Raw genomic sequence first — 10,228 nt, forward strand, 5'->3', positions numbered from 1 at the left:
CACACGGACCACACATGTGACTTGCAAGAAATACACACCCAGTGTCTTTTAGAAAAGTCAGCAATTCAGTGCGCTATACAGTAAGCTCACACTGACAGGTTTAATAAAGAAATGAAAGAATAGATATATACACATAGAATACACATATATATATATATACATGTCATTGAGACACACACATATATATATATATTTATATGTCACAGAGTTCTTCATAGCAGAATAGCCGCTAATTCAATTGCCGGCTTCTGTCAAATCATTCCCCATGAAATGACACATGGTTTACATACAGTAAACCATTTCATTTCATGTCTTTTCTATATGTCCCTGACTAATAATTAGATGAGGGTTTGTGTGCAAAATTTGGGAGGTGTAGGTGTTATTTTAAGGGGTTAATTTGTTGTAAAAAATGTGTTGGCTTCCACTGTAATTTGTCAGCCAGAGAGGTTAAGCAGGTGAGTGAGGGCAGATTTTAATAGCCATGAGAGGGACCATTGTTTTTCCCCCCCCTGGCTACAAAAATCTGCCCCCAGAAATGGCGCATCTATAAGATGTGCCAATTCTGGCACTTATCCTCTCTATTCCCATTGCCCTGTAGCGGTGGCGAATGGGTTAATATAACAAAGGGTTAATGTCACCATTCGATTGTAAGGTGACATTAAGCCGATTAATAATGGAGAGGTGTCAATAAGACACTGATCCATTATTAACCCTATACTAAGAAAGGGTTAAAAACCACACACAGACATTAATTAAAAAGTAATTTAATTATATAAATACACCAAGTTTTTGACAAATTTTTATTAGTCTGGTAATCCCAAAAAAACCATGACCTGCAAAAAAAAATCTAAAAAATCACCAATATCCTTACCTCTCCACCGTTCAGTCATGTCCCACGCTGCAATCCATCAGAAGGGGTTAAACAGTTTACAATGAAGACCAGTGCTAATGCAACCAGCCTCACTGTAATCTACTGCAAAATGAATTGATCCAGCTCTGTGCCGCCTCCATGGCTGCCTGTAGATGATCTAATTACCATGGGAAAGTTTCTGACTTTTTTCCCACGGTCATTAGTTCATTCACAGATCAGCTGGGGGACTCCCGCTGACGTCACTGAGGCTGCGGGGAGGGCGGTGCCGGAGGCTCCATTATTCTCTACGTAGAGTGCGGCTCTGCGGGTGGAGGTCAGTGCTGGAGACTCCATTATTCTCTATGTAGAGTGCGGCTCTGCGGGTGGAGGTCGGTGCTAGAGACTCCATTATTCTCTATGAGGAGTGTGGCTCTGCGGGTGGAGGTCAGTGCTGGAGGCTCCATTGTTCTCTATGTGGAGTGCGGCTCTGCAGGTGGAGGCTATATAAGTGCTATTCCTACTCCCTGGGGCCATCCCTGAAGAAGGAATCCGAGAATTCCAAAATGCGTAGGAAATTAAGCTTTTTCTGGCCCGATAGCGCTCCTTAGCGCTTCTCTGCCTGTCATGTGACACATCATGTGACTATGACATCACGCAAGGTCCTGAAGCGTTTCTGGACCTTGCAGGCCTGCTCCTGAATGCGGCATCTGTAAATCATACAGTCTGCCGCCACCTATCTCTAGTTGCACTCTAGTCACCGGCCGGGACAGCGGTACACGTGGAGATTGAACTTTTTTTCATCTGAGATAACAGCCACCGTCAAGCTATCGACCCTCTTTGGAAAGGACCCTTCATTTACCTCGCTCCTAAGGATCCCTCTCCAGGACTACTTCTTTTTATGTTATCCAAGCACTATTCAAGGTAATCCAACCCCCCTTTTTTGTTTATTATTGGATTTGTTAACATCATTGTATTCTTTTATTGAACCTGGGTACATTAATTCAGCGCAAGTTAATTATACATATTTTTATTAGATATTAGAAAAAACTTTTTGACAGTGAGGGTTATCATTGAGTGAAATAGATTTCCACGAGAGGTGGTGAGTTCTCCATCAATGGAAGTCTTCAAAAAGAGGCTGTCTGGGATGATTTAGTGAATTCTGCATTGAGCAGGGGGTTGGACCAGATGACCCAGGACTATATCATTCTATAGATTCTATGATTCTGGCATTTTCCAGAAAGGCAATAGTCGATAGCAGCAATGTATGTAAACTGGAAATTCAATATATTGAGTTATCCTTAATGAAGAAATCAGGTATCAACAAGTAAACAGGACTGTAAATAGTTGTGACGAGTTGGTAACTTGTGTGCTGTTGAGAGACTGATGTGAACAACAATCAAACATCAGGAATGAGCTTGGAAGCAATGCTGGTTTTTAGCATGGAAGTCAGGAGTAAAAGAGGAGATGATGGACTCCAGGCTGGAGCGGAGCAGAATAATACTTGTGAAAGACTTTTGTAGCAGATGAACACATTGCTGAATAATTCCCTAACGTCTGCCTAAATTGGCCTTAAAAGACCTATGGTGATGATTTTAAAGGAGTTTGCTAGGCTCCTTATAAAACCTGGCATGGACTAATGTAAAGGACGGCAGGCATAGGAGAAGGGAGCAGTGGTTGGCACTACAGCTGGAACAGGTGTGTAACAAATATCAATACAAGTTGTTTAAATTTAGTTGCCTTGACCTTATTGACATGTAGAAAATACTTTATTCCCCTTCTTTGTATGGTACCCTATAACTAGTTTGGTTCTTAGTTTCAATTTAACTTATATTTAACAGCTTTTTCACAGGCCTACGCAATTTTCCTATCAACACAAGGCATGTAGTTGTTGCCAATGAAGTTAATTTGTAGCATTTGGACAGTCTATACAGGTCTCAGCTTTCTTGTAGTCTCCGTAATTAGTGAAATATCGCATAAAACCCGATATACTGTGCATGGTGTTCCCATAGTAATCATCTCCAAGGCAGAAGAAGCGTGGCTTAAGAAGCTTGCAGAAAGAAAAAGAAAACACATACAAAACATGAAAATCCTCAAAGCTATGATTCACAAGTGTCAAACTTACAAGTCTTAATTGCTTTTGTGAAGGTAAGAAGCCAAGCTTTAACCTATCAAAAACTATGCAACTAAAGCAAGAGAAGAGGAACATATAGGACAGCAATATCAATACAATATGTCAATTTAATTATATATTTTAATTTAAAAGTATTAGAATTACAAATTACTGTTAGTTGATGTCAATACATAAATAATGATTATTAATAAACATATAATAGGATATGATAGTAACAAAATGCTAGAAAGATAAAATCAGTAAGTGCAAAAATCATTGTGATAAATTACATTTTCCTATAGATACTGTACACTCTACAGTACATTGTTAGATTGAGTTTGACAAAATACATTAGGTGGGCTGCGCTGCTGGAGTAATCTGCTATTTGATTTTCTCTTTTGATAAAGACGCCCGTATAGTGTTGAAACGTGAATAAAACAACCTATCAATATTGTCACCATTGTTGAAGAATTGGATTACTCCAGAAGCGCAGCCCACCTAACGTGTTTTATCCTACTACATCTGATATTTCCTGGAGAATCTATCCGCCAGCCACCGGGCAGCAGCATCTGTTTTTTCTTCATGCCAACATGGGAGTTGGTGCTGTCACAACTCCACCAGGTGAGTGTTAACCATGCACTTACCCTCCATCGAGTATCACCCTATTGTGCAATCTTGTATCCACGTCTAGATTTCTTCATTCTACATTGTTACTCACCTCCTCCCCTCAGCTGGATCTCTTTTCTCTCCACTCCAAAGCCAAAGTCCTGCAGGTACAACAACAGCTGACCTATTGCGCAGGCATTTTTTTGGTCTAGGGAGTGACTGTTCCACTTTGAACCACTGCCTTGAGCTCCTGGAGGTCACAGCATTCAGTTGCCTAAAAAAGTGACTGCCATTTCTTGAAGATGTCAGTGGTCTTTGACTTTTAGACCTCGCCTGATTTTAAGCTGCAAGCCTTCTTGGCTTCTGTCTGTTAGCTAATCAGTATTGTGTTACACTTGGCATTGATTTATAAGTTGAGCTCCTGATCTCTACCTTGTCTAGCCCTCCTGCCTAGTCGACTGTTTTCTTGTACTGACTTCTGAATTTTTCCATGTTTTATTTGTCACCTTGAACTTTCCTGGTCCTCCCACCTTGCTCGCCTGGTTCTTGAAGTGTCTTTTGGCCTCTGAGTCATTCCTAACCATGTTCCTGTCTTGTTCCTTGGATATCTTGTTGAAAATCATTAGATCTTGACCTCTGAGTGGCTTTTTACTATGCATCTGCCACAACCTTTAACTTTTGCATATAGTTTAAGATCTGTTGAGCTAATTTGATGGCTTTGAAACAATGTAAATAAATCACTGTTCACCTAATAATAAGTTGGCTGCAGGGTGGATTAATCATACAATACGTGGTGCAAAAAAATAGATTGGTGCCATTAACTACAAAGTTTCATACCATGTAAATGTAAACTCACTGCTTTGCTGGCACTGAAAAAGCTCCGCCCTGCTGCTGGGACCGACTTGCGGGGAGAGGTGAATAGATGCAGAGTGCGGCAATGGATCCATTATGTGGCTCCATGAAGTGAGGTCTGAACTGTAGTGCCAGGAGCGCTCTGGCTGGTAGCGCCCCTGGATGCCCAGCAGGAAAATGGCCGATAGTGCTTAGAGATGGCGTGGTGTACTTTCTATTATTTGGTTGTTAAAAACCTTTATTTTTTTCTTCCTGCTTTCCTACATGTGGGGCCAAATCTGACTCCCTACCCTTAACCCCTTTACCCCAAGGGTGGTTTGCACGTTCATGACCGGGCCAATTTTTACAATTCTGACCACTGTACCTTTATGAGGTCATAACTCTGGAATGCTTCCATGGATCCCGGTGATTCTGACATTGTTTTCTCGTGACATATTGTACTTCATGTTAGTGGTAAAATTTCATTCAAATAACTTGCGTTTACTTGTGAAAAAAATGGAAATTTGGCAAAAATTTAGAAAATTTCGCAATTTTCCAAATTTGAAGTTTTATGCCCTTAAATCACAGAGATACGGCACAAAAAAACTTGATAAGTAACATTTCCCACATGTTTACTTTACATCAGCACAATTTTGGAACCAAAATTTTTTTTTGTTAGGAAGTTATAAGGGTTAAAAGTTGACCAGCGATTTCTCATTTTTACAACACCATTTTATTTTTAGGACCACATCACATTTGAAGCCACTTTGAGGGGTCTATATGATAGAAAATACCCAAAAGTGACACCATTCTAAAAACTGCACCCCTTAAGGTGCTCAAAACCACATTCAAGAAGTTTATTAACCCTTTAGGTGCGTCACAGGAATTTTTTTGAATATTTAAAAAAAATGAACATCTAACTTTTTTCATAAAAAAAATAATTCAGGTTCAATTTTTTTTATTTTACCAAGGGTAACAGGAGAAATTGGACTGCAAAAGTTATTGTGCAATTTGTCCTGAGTACGCAGATACCTGATATGTGGGGGGAACGACTGTTTCGGCGCATGGCAGAGCTCAGAATGGAAGGAGCGCCGTTTGACTTTTTCAATGCAAAATTGGCTGGAATTCAGATTGGACGCCATGTCACGTTTGGAGAGTCCCTGATGTACCTAAACAGTGGAAACCCCCTACAAGTGACCCCATTTTGGAAACTAGACCCCCTAAGGAACTTATCTAGATGTGTGGTGAGAACTTTGAACCCCCATGGGCTTCACAGAAGTTTATAACATAAAGCCATACCATTAAAAAATCATATTTTTTCCACAAAAATGATCTTTTCACCCTCAATTCTTATTTTTCCAAGGGTAACAGGACCCTAAAAGTTATTTTGCAATTTGTTCTGAGTATGCTGATACCCCACATGTGGGGGTAAACCACTATTTGGGCGCATGGCAGAGCTCGGAAGGGAAGCAGCGCCATTTGACGTTTTGGGCTGGAATTCAGATCGGACTCCATGTCGCGTTTGGAAAACCCCTGATGTACCAAAACAGTGGAAACCCCCCACAAATGACACCATTTTGGAAACTAGACCCCCTAAGGAACTTATCTAGATGTGTGGTGAGAACTTTGAACCCCCATGGGCTTCACAGAAGTTTATAACATAAAGCCATACAATTAAAAAATCATATTTTTTCCACAAAAATGATCTTTTCACCCTCAATTCTTATTTTTCCAAGGGTAACAGGACCCTAAAAGTTATTGTGCAATTTGTCCTGAGTACGCTGATACCCCACATGTGGGGGTAAACCACTATTTGGGCGAATGGCAGAGCTCGGAAGGGAAGCAGCGCCATTTGACGTTTTTGGCTGGAATTGAGATCGGACACCATGTCGCGTTTGGAAAACCCCTGATGTACCAAAACAGTGGAAACCCCCCACAAATGACACCATTTTGGAAACTAGACCCCCCAAGGAACTTATCTAGATGTGTGGTGAGCACTTTGAACCCCCCAGTGCTTCACAGAAGTTTATAACGCCCGGGCGTGAAAATAAAAAATTCATATTTTTTCCACAAACATGATCTTTTAGTCACCATTTTTTTATTTTCCCAAGGGTACCAGGAGAAATTGGACCTTAAAAGTTGTTGTCCAATTTGTCCTGAGTATGCTGATACCCCATATGTGGGAGAAAACTACTGTATGGGCACACGTCGGGGCTCGGAAGGGAAGTAGTGACATTTTGGAATGCAGACTATAATGGAATGGTCTGCGGGTGTCATGTTGCCTTTGGAGAGCCCCTAATGTACCTAAACAGTGGAAACCCCCCACAAATGACACCATTTTGTAAACTAGATCCCCCAAGGAACTTATCTAGATGTGTGGTGAGCACTTTGAACCCCCCAGTGCTTCACAGAAGTTTATAATGCCCGGGCGTGAAAATAAAAAATTTGTATTTTTTCCACAAACATGATCTTTTAGTCACCATTTTTTTATTTTTCCAAGGGTACCAGGAGAAATTGGACCCCAAAAGTTGTTGTCCAATTTGTCCTGAGTATGCTGATACCCCATATGTGGGAGAAAACTACTGTATGGGCACACGTCGGGGCTCGGAAGGGAAGTAGTGACGTTTTGGAATGCAGACTTTGATGGAATGGTCTTCGGGTGTCATGTTGCCTTTGGAGAGCCCCTAATGTACCTAAACAGTGGAAACCCCCCACAAATGACCCCATTTTGAAAACTAGACCCACTAAGGAACTTATCTAGATGTGAGGTGAGCACTTTGAACCCCCAAGGGCTTCACTGAAGTTTATAATGCCAGGGCATGAAAATAAAAAAATCATATTTTTTCCAGAAACATGATCAATTAGTCCCCAATTTTTTCATTTTCCCAAGGGTAACAGGAGAAATTGGACCCCAAAAGTTGTTTTCCAATTTGGCCTGAGTACGCTGACACCCCATATGTGGGAGAAAACTACTGTATGGACACACGTTGGGGCTCGGAAGGGAAGCAGTGACGTTTTGGAATGCAGACTTTGATGGAATGGTCTGCGGGTGTCATGTGCGTTTGGAGAGCCCCTGATGTACCTAAACTATTGAAACTCCCCACAAGTGACCCCATTTTGGACACTAGACCCCCCACGGAACTTATCTAGATGTGTGGTGAGCACTTTGAACCCCCAAGTGTTTCACAGAAGTTTATAACACTCGGACGTGAAAATAAAAAAATCATTTTTTTCCACAAAAATGATATTTTTGCCCCCAATTTTTTATTTTCCTAAGGGTAACAGGAGAAATTGGATGCCAAAAATTGTTTTGCAATTTGTCCTGAGTAGGCTGATACCCTACATGTGGGGGTAAAACACTGTTTGGGCGCATGGCAGAGCTTGGAAGGGAAGGAGCACCATTTGACTTTTTCAACTCAGAATTGGCTGGAATTGAGATCAGACGCCATGTTGCATTTGGAGAGCCCCTGATGTGCCCAAACAGTGGAAACCCCCAATTATAACTCCAACCCTAACCCCAACACACCCCTAACCCTAATCTGAGCCCTAACCCTAGCCCTAACCCTAGCCCTAACCCTAGCCCTAACCCTAACCCTAGCCCTAACCCTAGCCCTTACCCTAGCCCTAGCCCTAACCCTAGCCCTAACCCTAAGGCTGTGTGCACACGCTGCGGATTTTGCTGCGGTTCCACAGCAGTTTTGGCCGCTGCGGACCAGCAGCAGTTTTTGCTGCGGTGTACAGTACCATGATTCCCTATGGGAATCAAAAACCGCAGTGCAGACGGTGCGGAATTTTCCGTGCGGATTATCTGCGGTTTTCAATCCGCAGAAAGAATTGACATGTCAATTCTTTCTGCGGATTCTCCTGCGGTTTGCCATCTCCTCTATTGAGGAGATGAAAAACCGCAGGACAAAACCGCAGAGCAATCCGCAGGTAAAACCGCAGGTCTTTTGACCTGCGGTTTCACCTGCGGATTTTACAAAATCTGCGCGGATGAATCCGCACCTAATCCGCAGCGTGTGCACAAAGCCTTACCCTAACGGGAAAATGGAGATAAAAACTTTTTTTTTAGTTTTATTATTTTTCCCTAACTAAGGGGGTGATAACGGGGGGTTTGACTTACTATTTATGGCGGTTTTTATGTTTGGCGGCTGTCAGACGCTAAAAGACGCTTTTTATTGTAAAATAGTTTTTGCATCACCACATATTGAGAGCTATAATTTTTCCGTGTTTTGACCCACTGAGTCATGTGAGGTCTTATTTTTTGCGGGACGAGTTGACGTTTTTATTGGTACCATTTTCGGGCACGTGACATTTTTTGATCGCTTTTTATTCCTATTTTTGAGACGCAGAATGAACAAAAACCAGCGTTTCATGAATTTCTTTTGGGGGGTGCGTTTACACCGTTCCGCGTGCGGTAAAATTGATAAAGCGGTTTTATTCTTCGGGTCAGTACGGTTACAGCAATACCTCATTTAGGTCGTTTTTTTATGTTTTTGACGGTTTTATGCAATGAAAACTATTTTATATAAAAAATAATTATTTTTGCATCGCTTTATTCTGTGAGCTATAACTTTTTTATTTTTTCGCTGATGATGCTGTATGGTGGCTCGTTTTTTGCGGGACAAGATGACGTTTTCAGCGGTACCATGGATATTTATATGCGTCTTTTTGATCGCGCGTTATTACACTTTTTGTTTGGCGGTATGATAATAAATCATTATTTTTTGCTTCGTTTTTTATTTTTATTTTTTAAGGGGTTCGCTAAAAGGGTTAACTAATGGGACAGTTTTATAGGGCTGGTCATTACAGACGCGGCGATACCTAATATGTGTACTTTTATTGTTTTTTTTTTTATTATTTCCAAAAAATGGATTTATTGGGGGAATATTTTTTTTTTTTTTTCTAATTTATTTGGCGATTTTTTTAAATTTATGTTTACATTTTTTTTTTAATTTTTTTTTTACTTTATTACATAGTCCCAGGTGGGACATCACTGTCCTGTGACAGATCGCTGATCTGTCACATCACAGATCACTGTGACAGATCAGCAATCTGTCACAGGCATTGAAGAAGACTTCCTCTTGCCTGCGCTTTGCAGGCACTGAGGAAGCCAGCTTCCTCAGGTCCCCGAAGGCCCCCGTCGCCATCTTGGATTCGGGGGCCTGGAGGATAGGAGCCCCCCGCAGCAGCGCTGCACATTGCGCTGCCGTGGGGGGCTCAGGGAAGCACAGAGGGAGCCCCCTCCCTCCCGATGCTTCCCTTTAACTCCCGGTACACCGCGATCATGTTTGATCGCGGTGTGCAAGGGGTTAACGTGTCGGGGCGGTCCGTGACCGCCCCTGACACATAGTGCCGGGTGTCAGCTGTGATAATCAGCTGACACCCGGCCGCGATCAGCGGCGCTCACCACGTGGGCGCCGCTGATCGTGGTAGATGTACTATCCCATCCACGGTCATACGGGCCCGGGTACCGTGGACGGGATAGTACGTCGGATGTCAGAAAGGGGTTAAAGACCCTGCTGTATACAGTGCTACAGTTGCCTATGGGAGACTGCGCTTGGAGTAGAGACCTGGGAATTCCCTGAAACAAAGTCTAGATGCCAGAATAAGGGTTAAAAGGTGAATACCGGGGAATCCCTTGGACTCCTCGCCCTGGTTTGGCCAATGCCAATCGGATTGTTATTTCCAGAGTCCACCTCACTACATTCTGGTGCCTAAACTATACTGTAACTCACATAAATAGTAAACTTGGCCATAACAGCAGTCTCAGACAAACTTTGTCCATACCCAGTGGCTGTTTCCAACAAATATTGTATCCCTTGGGAACT

Source organism: Dendrobates tinctorius, unplaced genomic scaffold (assembly GCF_039654945.1).
Source record: "Dendrobates tinctorius isolate UK_male_01 unplaced genomic scaffold, ASM3965494v1 ptg000205l, whole genome shotgun sequence".
NCBI classification, from domain to species: domain Eukaryota; kingdom Metazoa; phylum Chordata; class Amphibia; order Anura; family Dendrobatidae; genus Dendrobates; species Dendrobates tinctorius.